Here is a 10,783-nt window from a genome sequence, read left to right on the forward strand (position 1 = left end):
CTTGTGGACGAAGTGGAGATTGCCGGACCTGTCCATACGCGATGGATGTTCTTCCTGGAGCGCTTCATGAAAACCCTGAAAGGCTTTGTGCGACAACGAGCTCGTCCGGAAGGTAGCATGGCGGAGGGTTGGTTGGTGTCAGAGGCATTAGTGCATATCTCACAATGGCTACCAACGGTGGAACCATACAATGAAATGCTATGGACGCTCAAGGACGATGACAGGCTGACTGGAGATGTGGTGGTTGGAAATGGGGTAGAAAAAAGAATGGATGCCTCAATGGAAGAGAAAGTGAATCGCTTTTGTATGTTGCACCATGCCTCCATGGAGACGTGGCTCGCCAAGTACCAGATTGCAAGGCAAGATCGAGAGGAAGCGCGAGCTAAATTCCGACGCAGTACGCGTCACCGACCGATTCGATATCCCGAAGGCATGGAGGAGATGCCGCGGTTTATGTCAACACGATGGTTGCATGGAGCCTTGATCGCAGCATCCAGCGAAGGGGCAGAGGTCTCAATGGAGGAGTGGGAGTTCTCGAGGGGATGTAGTCCAAAGGTAATGAGGGGTTTAGAATGTGTCGTATCTGAATTTGTTTGCTACATCTAATTTGAGTGTTTCAATGTGCAGTACAAAATATATAGTGCAGCGTGGTCGCGCGGACGGCATTTTCGGGTGGAGCGTATTGACAAAATGCGCTCCACAATGGACTGTGGTGTCATGGCAAGGTTTGAGCAAGAGAGCCGGCGACGAGCAACGGATCCGAACACGGTTGTGGATGAGATGGAGTATTTTGGGAATTTGCAAAGTATTATTACGGTGGATTACCGTAGCTTCTCCATGATAATATTCGATGTGCAGTGGTTCAAAGTGGTACTTGGAGGAGCTGGCGCAACGGTTCGACGAGGTCCATCTGGATTTCTCGAAATAGATTCCGAAAAAAAATGGATGGATTTGCGCGACACCTTTGTGTTGCCGGCACATTGTGAACAGGTAATCTTCTAGTCATTTGCTTACTAATTGTAATACGACATGCTTTATGTCACAATGATTTGAAGACGGTTTGTAAGTGTTTGTGAACAGGTAATCTTCTATCCAAATCCCCGACAACCTCGATGGTGGTATGTTATACCTTCAACTCCTAGAGGTGCGAGAGTATACGATCAAAGCGATGTTCCAGGCATAGATGAAGAATATATGCAAATAGAGGGATCGAAATTACAAGGGGTGGAGGCCACCGCAAGCTTGGAGCCCGCATCGGCTAACAATGATGGAAATACAGAAGTCGTAGAATTTTTTGAGAACGAGGCAGACTCGTTCTTTTGTGGTGACATGTCTATCGACCTTCCAGTGTATGCAGAGTTATGTCAGGAGATTAACATGGGACCATAGAATACTTCATTCTTGGAGAATTGTATTACTCAATTCGTTGTTTAGATCTTCCATAAAGGTAGATAAGATATGCATTTTAAGATGGATTTTTCAAAAATGATTTATATTAATGCGCTTTGTATAGTTTCAATTGATTATTCTAACATTATTTTTTATCTCTGCAGGTATCTCTATTTTCAGGATGAGTCGAGGGATGAGCGATGAGGAGTTTCAGGAGATGATGGCACGTATGTCTCCAGATCAGCTCGCGAGATTCAGAGAGATAGCAGATCAGGAGCTGTCTCGTTCTTCGTCAGGGCGCTCTGCTAGATCAGCTTCAGTGCGATCAGATGCTTCAACTTCGAGCAGACGATCTCGACGCTCGCGACTTGGGCCAGAGGGAGGGACTGCGACTGCAGGAGGATCAGGGGGGTGCTGCTGTGGAGACACGGACGCGGTGTCTCCGTCTCGTCGTTCAGCTAGAGCTCGGTCACCTCCAGGATTTGTCACACCTGTGGGGACGTCCACTCCAGTTACTCCGGCTTTTGCGCAGCCGTCGGCAGATGTCACGCCTTTTGGTGGCACTCCTTTTGGTGGCACCCCCTCTGGTGGCACTCCTTTTGGTGGCACCCCCTCTGGTGGCACTCCTTTTGGTGGCACCCCCTCTGGTGGCACCCCTTTCAGTGGCACTCCGGGAGAGGGTACCCCCGTCGGTACACCGGATGTTCAGGGGTCTCCTGGATATGCCCAGGAGCGTGGACGGAGATGGGAGAGGGCCCATACGAGGCACACTCCTAGGGATTATGGATACCTAGTGGATGGCAGGTCAGGAGCTATCATCATGAATGATGAGGGGAGGAGGGTGATAGCTCGCATGAGGGAGTTGTGCCAACAAGTTTTTCGGCACAACGTCCTGGATCATTGGAGGAACATACCGGAGGGGAGCAAGGAGTACATAGTAGCATCCTTGCATGAGGAGTTCCCGGTGCCAGCCGCAGTGGATAGATTCTCTACGGGCTGGATGATGGATTGCATGCGTGCATACATGTCACATAGACGATCCGACGCACGCAAGGCAATCAAGAGTGGGGCTCCAAAGCCCGAGTGGTTAGATGTAGAGGACTGGCGCCGACTGAGGGAGGAGGCTACAAATTCGCCAGGACGTTGGAGTCAGCAGCGGGAGGCGGCGAGGGCACGAATCGAGGCCGGATCGGTACATCATCTTGGGAGTGGCGGCCACAGGACATATTTGGAGGACTTTGTAAGTTTCTCTTTTGTTTTGCTTATTTGTTTTTTTGAGATATTATTTGTACTGACAATCATATTTCTAACAGTTAGCATTTTGTTTTCTTTGCAGCACTCCATTACAAATCGTGATCCGCAAGGCCTTGAGACTCAATATGCAGAGAGGCACGGTCTCAGATCATTGATCGACCGATTGTACAGACGCGGCGGCCCAGTAAGTCTCTCATCTTTCATGTCCGTAGTTACCATGAGATATTTGAATGCATTATTGTATGGTGGATTGATATGTTGTTTCTTTTTCTGCAGAATCCGTTTGATGCTCCTTTGCAGAGGGACGAGCTTTCGGGGGACGACGATTTGTAGCTCGCCCTCGGATCCTTAGCGCTCACATACCTTTAGTTTTTAGTCGCCCGATCTATGTAGACATTTTCTATGTATTAGTGATATTGTTTTATGATTGTACCAATCGCATTTTATGCGATATCATGTATTTATTTCATCTATCAGTTTTATGATTTCAGTATAGATTCTTTTTGTTTGCAAACGCTTTGTATGCAGCAGTGCAGAAACTATTTTGTATGGCTCTCATACAGCACACAGTGCTATATGTGGCAGGGCAGCTTGCTGCCCTGCCACAAAATTTTTTTTTCCTCTGTTACCGTCGCTATTTGCGTCGCAAATTTACTGCAGGCGTCGCTATTGTCGTCGCTATCAGCGTCGCAAATTCTCTGTAACCGTCGCTATATGCGTCGCTATATGCGTCGCTATTTGCATCGCTATATGCGTCGCTATAGCGACGCATATAGCGACGCAAATAGCGACGATTCCATGGCGTCGTCAATAACGACGCTTTTTGCGACGACGGGGGCAAATTTTGTTGTTTGTATTTTCGTCGCTTTAAACGTCGCTATAAGGTCTATATCTTGTAGTGTTCTGGTCGCCTAAAACGGCATGAATCGGGTTCTAACTTAACAATACCTAAAGTCGAATGATGATAAATCCTTGTGAGAAGCCTCCCAGTTCTCTCGGACCACCATGCCGTAGGACGGACCCATCGGGGATTCCATCCACCCACTTCCCTTGATAGCTTTAGTTTTCTAATTAGGTCCTACCACATTTATATGTGACATATAAAATCAGCCTCATTAATTAAGCCTTTTAGGGAATAGGGTTCATTCACATAATTTACAACACAAACATGAAAACAAGACAAGCACTCCTTTTGATAAACAAGTTTCTTAACTTATCTTCAAGTTAATCTTTGTCTCTTGCCCATAGAGGAGAATTATGTATCCCTTCTATCCAACAGAAGTACCCAATCCAAATCACATGGCATCATAATTTTCATCCATTATCTAGAATAGGATCTTCCAATGCCCTAGACGTTGGTCTATAGCTCCGTTCCGGACTCAGCAACAAGGGGTGTTCAGAGCTCCAATAACCCTAAGCAACCTAGGAGTGAGACACACTTTCCGTGGTTGGTCTTTTCACCACTCGACCTATGGCGCATGAATTGAGCAGTGCCCTTTCCGGTTGAAAAGCGGCGTGACCTTGGAGATGATCCACCCGTGCAAAATATCCTTCCTTAATTACTTCAATTAAGAACCAAGCACAATCAAGGCAATCAGCCTAATATCATCTTCTAGGAAGAACATTCCTTCATTCCTATGGCAACTTGTCATTATAGACCCTTGTCATGCTTTTACCATCAACTAAAAGCACTTGGAATAATCATCGAGTTCACATCCCACAATTAGTTTAATGCAAAATCATTTAAGACGCTATCTAATCAATCCACAAAACAATGGTATTCTTTTCCAAACATTGCAAGAATAGTTGCGATAGCCTTCCATCGCGTGTTTGCTCTCTCCCTGGGGATCTAAGTAATTCCATGCAAAAATTACTTAACACTTCCTCCATTACTTTGATTGATAACCGAACCTTCTTTCTAACGAGTACAAAAGCATCGGTCTTCCCTTTGACTTAGGGTTTCCTAACCCTTGATCCTTCTCTTTCCCTAGAGTTGTTGTTGCATCTAACCCAACCGTGAATTGGATTAATAAACATATCCGGTATCGGGCAAATTTCAAGGCACCTAAGTCCTAACCCTTATGGTCGTTGTTTGTGTTAACTATGCATTAGAGTTTTGAGATTGATTTTACTCTAGGATAGATTACTTACCAAGTGATCTGTCAAGCGTGCAAGCTCTATGCACTTCAAGTATATTAAGATAGTTTATCTATTAATTTCCATGAGGGGAGAGTCGACAATACCTTGGAACCTTGTATGCCATTCATACTACATATGGATTTGTTGCATAGCATCTAGGTGCAACTAACTTCCCTAGATACATGCGCTTCGTAAACTCCATCTTTCGATTGTTGCGATAAATTTACCTTTTCAATAATCCCTTCCCGTGCGGCTTAGCGTAGGTCTAACACATATCACACGTGAATCAAAGGGAGCATTTATTAACTTGGAAATACATTGCTTACATCTGGTACCATAGTTGGATGGGTAGTGATGTCCTTGCCCAAGGCTTCATTGCTCATTGAGGGGTTTCCATCCGTGCTTGTCATTTTTTTCTTGGGGGCCATCCCCGATCTTTCTGAGTCATGCAAGACTTTGACACCTTGTGCTTGAGTAGTGGAGCCATTTGTGAGTGATGGATAATCTTGCGAATAAGTATAGGTCCGCGGCCACAGGGGAAGGAGATGTGTGTGGTCACCCCCTTCGGAGGGGAAGGGAAAGCATCTCTCTTCCTCTCTCTCTCTCTCTTTTTCCATTTTCTTCTTCTTTCTTTCTCTCTCTCTCTCTCTCTTTGTCTCTCTCTCTCTCTCTCTCTTTTCCTCTTCTCCTTCTTCCCTTCTTCTCCTCCTCCTTCTCTTCTTCTCTCCTCTCTCTCTCTCCCTCTCTCTTACTTTTGTTTTCTTCTTCTCCCTCTCTCTCCCTCTCTTCTTCTTCTTCTTCTCTTCTTCTTCTCCTTCTTCTCCTCTTCTCTTCTTCTTCACCTCCTTCTCTCCTTCTCTCCTCTCTCTCTCTCTTTCTCTCTATTCACCTCTCCCTTTCTCTCTCCTTCTCTCTCTCTCTCTTCTTCTTCTTCTTCTTCTTCTTCTCCTCCTCCTCCTCTTCTTCTCCTTCTCTTCTCTCTCTCTCTCTCTCTCTCTCTCTCTCTCTCTCTCTCTCTCTCTCTCTCTCTCTCTCTCTCTCTCTCTCTCTCTCTCTCTCTCTCTCTCTCTCCCCTCCCTCTCTCTTTCTCTCTCTCTCTCTCCCTCCCTCTCCCTCTCCCTCTCCCTCTCCCTCTCTGTCTCCGTCTCCGTCTCCGTCTCCCTCTCCCTCTCCCTCTCCCTCTCTCTGTCTCTCCTCCTTGCAGCATCCTAGCCCCCTCTTTGGCTTTTTTTCTATGTCCAGATTGGGGGGGGGGGGGGGTATAGTGGAAAGGGTGAGGGGTATTATGGGGGGCGTGGGGAGGAGATGGAGTCACTGGTGTCTCCCTCCACCCACCTCTCATAGGTGCATCGCGGAAGGGGGTTCCAAATGGCCACAGTTGGTTGGGGGAAATCAGGGGGGGTAGGCCACGTGGCCTCCTCACTCCATCACCATCATCTCTGTCTACATCAACGGCTTCATTCCACCCACCATGCTGTCCTCCTCTCCCGTCATCTTCCCCTCGTTCAATCATCCTCATCCTTTCCCTTCCCCCCCTCGCCACCTATCATTGGCAACGATAAGGGGGGAAATTTCCTTTAATTTTTTTAGGGAGAGGTGGTTCCTCCGTGGGACATTACATAAGGTGGAAAGGCTTCAGGCAAGAATGGGCTTGTGATGGACTTGTTTTGAGAAATTTCAAGAATTTATTCCTCTAGATCACTCCTTCTTTGTGCACTATTAGCAACATAAGCTGGCATTTTATATTAAGCTTTCTACTATGGATTAATCTCCTCTAGAGGATAACTAGAGTGGAGTTCGGTCTTCTAATTTATTGATTGAGGTAGTAAGAATAGTATTTGAAGATTTAGTGACTCCAGATACCATGCTTATGTCTTACATGTACTTGCGAAGTGATTTGTTGATCTTAGATGATGAAGATTTGTTTTGGTATCTTGGAGATATGGTATTGCAAGCTATTTTATATGCTAGAAATTTGAAGTTTCATATAGATTAGATATTCTAGACATATTCTTCCAAAATGTTTGATTGCCCTAAAACTTCTTGGCATACAATGATTGATTATGTGATTTTGAATCAATGTCAAAACAAAGCTTCTACTCATGTGCAAAACACTAATCAACAGAGGATGGATCTCTTAGCCCACCTTTCCAAATGAGATCCACTAAATTTGTCTTTCTTTGATGCCTATCATTGCAGATCTATGCTAGGACCATAAGTGCCTTGTTTATCTTATTATCAGCAGATGGCCCATAGATATGAAGCCTATCTTTCTATGTATCAATCTAATCCATAAATTATTCTACCCCTTCTTTTTCAACCCTAGATGCCTCTCAGATCCCTATTTTCACTCGCTGTTCTTTTATTGAGGATCGTGTCTTTTCCCCTTCCCCTTCTTGTCCTTCCCCATCCACAACTATTTTTTCCACTTTTCTAGCCTACTTCTTAGCAACCCTTTTAGCTAAATCCTCCTTTTATGATTTTTCTTATTCATACCTTCATCCTCTCTTGCTTTTTCCTCTTCCAACTCCTACCACTTTTATCCCTCATCCTCCTTAGTTGGTTAGTGGTTACATAGGATGTGATATCAAGATTCTTAGACGACGAGGATGGAGTTTAGTAGATTCTCTAATAGGACCTCAAATAAATTGGCCACTGATTCTAGGGGAATGGATAACTGCCAGCCAAGCTTTTCAAAATTATCTACACTTTGCTAAAAAATATCCTTAGTCTTTAGATCCTTCAATGTGAGATTGAGTACTCACTTTGCTTGGTATCTTGCCTACATGCATCATCATTCACATAATGATCAGAATTCAACCACTAGGTTTTGTATAAATGTAAATGTGGATATTGATCCCCAACAATTGGATATTTTGTACGTTCATGCCCTTTGCTTGCCTAGCCGGTATCTTGTATTGGTGGAGAGGATGCATTGTTTACAATTTTTCCAAATCCTCCCAAGACTTTTGTAGATGAATCTCTGTCCATGGATATTTTCTAAAACTACCAAGATTTTAAGAGGGATCACCTTCATTGATATCCTTGGATGTATTTTGATGATTTATAATGTGATATCTCTCTTTTGGAGGTGCTATTCAGATGGTTGTTTTGTGTTTAATGTCATATTGTGTATTATTTGTATAATGGGGTTGTGATTGGATATTCAAATTGTTCAAGAAAATATATATTTTTTAAGATTCATGGTGATGATATGGATGGATGCAGATGAATAAACTCTCATATCCTTTAATTAAATTTAGTTAGTTTGATTAAGTAATGTTCTTGATCTCTTGTTTTGGGATTTTTCCTTAACGGATTAGATATAGGTTTTCTTTTTGGAGATGAAGCTAGAGTCCTTCTTGGTTGCTAATTAGATATTCGGAGCTAGAGTCCTTCTTGGTTGCTAATTAGATATTTGAAGATAAGGTGATAAGCTATTATTTTGAACTTTTATTCTCTTTTTCTAAGGTTGTGAGGATGATCCTTGATTAAGTGTGGGGATATGTTGAGGGTTGATATGACTGTATTTTTTGTTGGATTTTTGGGTAATTTTTGTATGATTTGAATGATGTTTGATTGGTTTGAAAGAGTTTGAGAGAGTTTTGGATAAGATTGAATATGTTTGAGAAGCTCACAATGTTTTTTCAGTAGAGATATGATGTGCTAAAAGGTTTTGTTGAGTGCCTAATAGGTTTTGATTGGTTTTGCTTAGCTTCTATTTGTTCTAATTTCTTTATGTACAAAAGGTTGGAATGATGATTGATGGAGTTTAAGAGTATTTAGAAGCTTATTGAATGATTCTTGATGGTTTTGAATGGTTTTAGTTGAGCTAAATGCTTTCTCACGACCTTCTGTATGGTATTGTAGGCCCTCTGTAGACCTTCCATAAGCCTTTGTCTTTGTTCTGTTATGCCTCTATAAATGATTTGTGGGATGAATATATAGCTTGGGGAAGTTTTCTAATCTTGGAAAGAGATGAATACAAGTTCAAAATAACTCAAATAAGCAGAAGTAATTGTTGAAGACTCAAGTGAAGAGTAATGTGACAATGACACTGTTGAGATACGAAAGGACACTGTAGTGGCTCTATCGTGACCCTTCATATCAGACATACCTCATATCTCTTGGGAGGGGTATCCACGACTAAAGAGAGATTATGGATGATTATTCTTCATTATTCCAATGTACTATTGAGATCATATGTGAGAGATAGCAAATTTTGTACGCGAAACATTGTATCTATATGAGAGAGACTATGAGGGCATTGTATTCTCTTGTTCTTTTGATGGTTTCTATCAAGAATATGAAGAGTATGTTGAAGTTATGTTGTGGTAAATCCATGGGAGAATTTTTATATGATACTATGTGAAGATTTGAGAAGGTTGGTGTTATTTTTCTTCTTGTGGTTGATTAAAATATGAAAAATGTAATAATTTCTAAGGGTTGGTCATTGGTAAAACCTTGTGAGAAGCCTTCCAATTCTCCGGGACCACCCTGCTATACGGCAAACTCGTTGGGGGTTCCACCCACCCGCTTCCCTCAATAGGCATTCTTTAGTTATTTAATTATGTCTTACCACATTTATGTATGGCATTTAAAAGCAGCTTCCTTAATTAAGCCTTTTAGGAAATGAGGTTCATTGCTGTAATTTATAGCACAGACAAGAATACAAAGCAAGCAAACCTTTGACAAACAAGTTTCTTAACTTGTCTTCAAGTTAATATTTGTCCCCTATCCATATAGGAGAAATTACATGTCCCTTATGCCGTGTAGAAGTAACTTGTCCAATTCACATGGCACCACAATTTTCATCCTTTATCTAGAATAGGATCTTCCAATGCCACAGACGTTGGGGCCATGGAGGTCTTATACTCCATTCTAGACTTGGCAAGGGGTGTCCAGAGCCTGACCCACAAGCTGCCTAGGAGTGAAACATCCTGTTGTTGACCTTTTCACCACTTGACCTTCGGCCCGTAAATCAAGTAGTGCTCTTTTCGGATTGATCCGTGGTACAATTGTGGAGGTGATCCACCCATGCAAAGAACCTTTATTTAATTAATTCATTTAAGAATCAGGCACAGTCAAGGCAATCAGCCCTAATATCATCTTCTAAGAAAAATTTCCTTTATCCCCATGGCAATTTGTCATCATAGACCCATGCCATGAATTTACCATCAATCACAAGCACTTGGAATAATCATCCAAACGACAATTCAACAGCTAGTTGAATGTAAAATCATCTAGGATGTTGTTTGATCAACCAACAAAACCAACTGTATTTTTCCAAAAAATTCAAGAATAGACGCGATAACATTTTCATCTGCATATTCGCTCTCCCCCTTGGAATCTAAGAGTGATACTATGCAAAATTTTACTTAACACTCCCTTCCTTAGGCAAAGGCCTATGTTAAGGTCTCATACAACTATACAAGATGTAAGTTCTATTGATCACTTACATTGATCGAGAAACCCACATTCTTCGCGACAAGTATAAAAGCATCGGTCTTTCCTTTGACTTAGGGTTTCCTAATCCTCGAGCTCTCCACTTTCCCTTGAGGCATGGAGTTGTTGTTTGTATCGAGCCTAACCCCAAATTGTCTTGATGAAAATGGTAGTTATCAGACAGATCTCAAGACATCTTAGTTTTAATCCTTATGATCATTGATTATACTAACTAGGCACATCATCAAGATCCCAATCTATCAAACATGAGCTATCAGATCGTGTTGTTTGGAAGAGCTTGGGCAAAGGCCCAAAGTTTTTAAGATGATTTTCTTTTAGATTAGATTGCTTACCATGCAATCCATCAGGCGTGCAAGCTGCAACATATACCTTCAATGTGGTGAAAACATAACTACTAATTTGCAAGAAGAGGGAGTCAAAAATACTATGAAACCTTATATGTTGTTTATGCTATGCATGAATTTATCACATAGCATCTAGATACAATTAAATTCTCTTCATACATGCATTTTGAAAACTCAATATTTTGAATATT

The sequence above is a fragment of the Lygodium microphyllum genome, chromosome 14, assembly GCF_053477565.2.
Source record: "Lygodium microphyllum isolate KBCC chromosome 14, Lygodium_microphyllum_v1.1.10, whole genome shotgun sequence".
Lineage (NCBI taxonomy): Eukaryota > Viridiplantae > Streptophyta > Polypodiopsida > Schizaeales > Lygodiaceae > Lygodium > Lygodium microphyllum.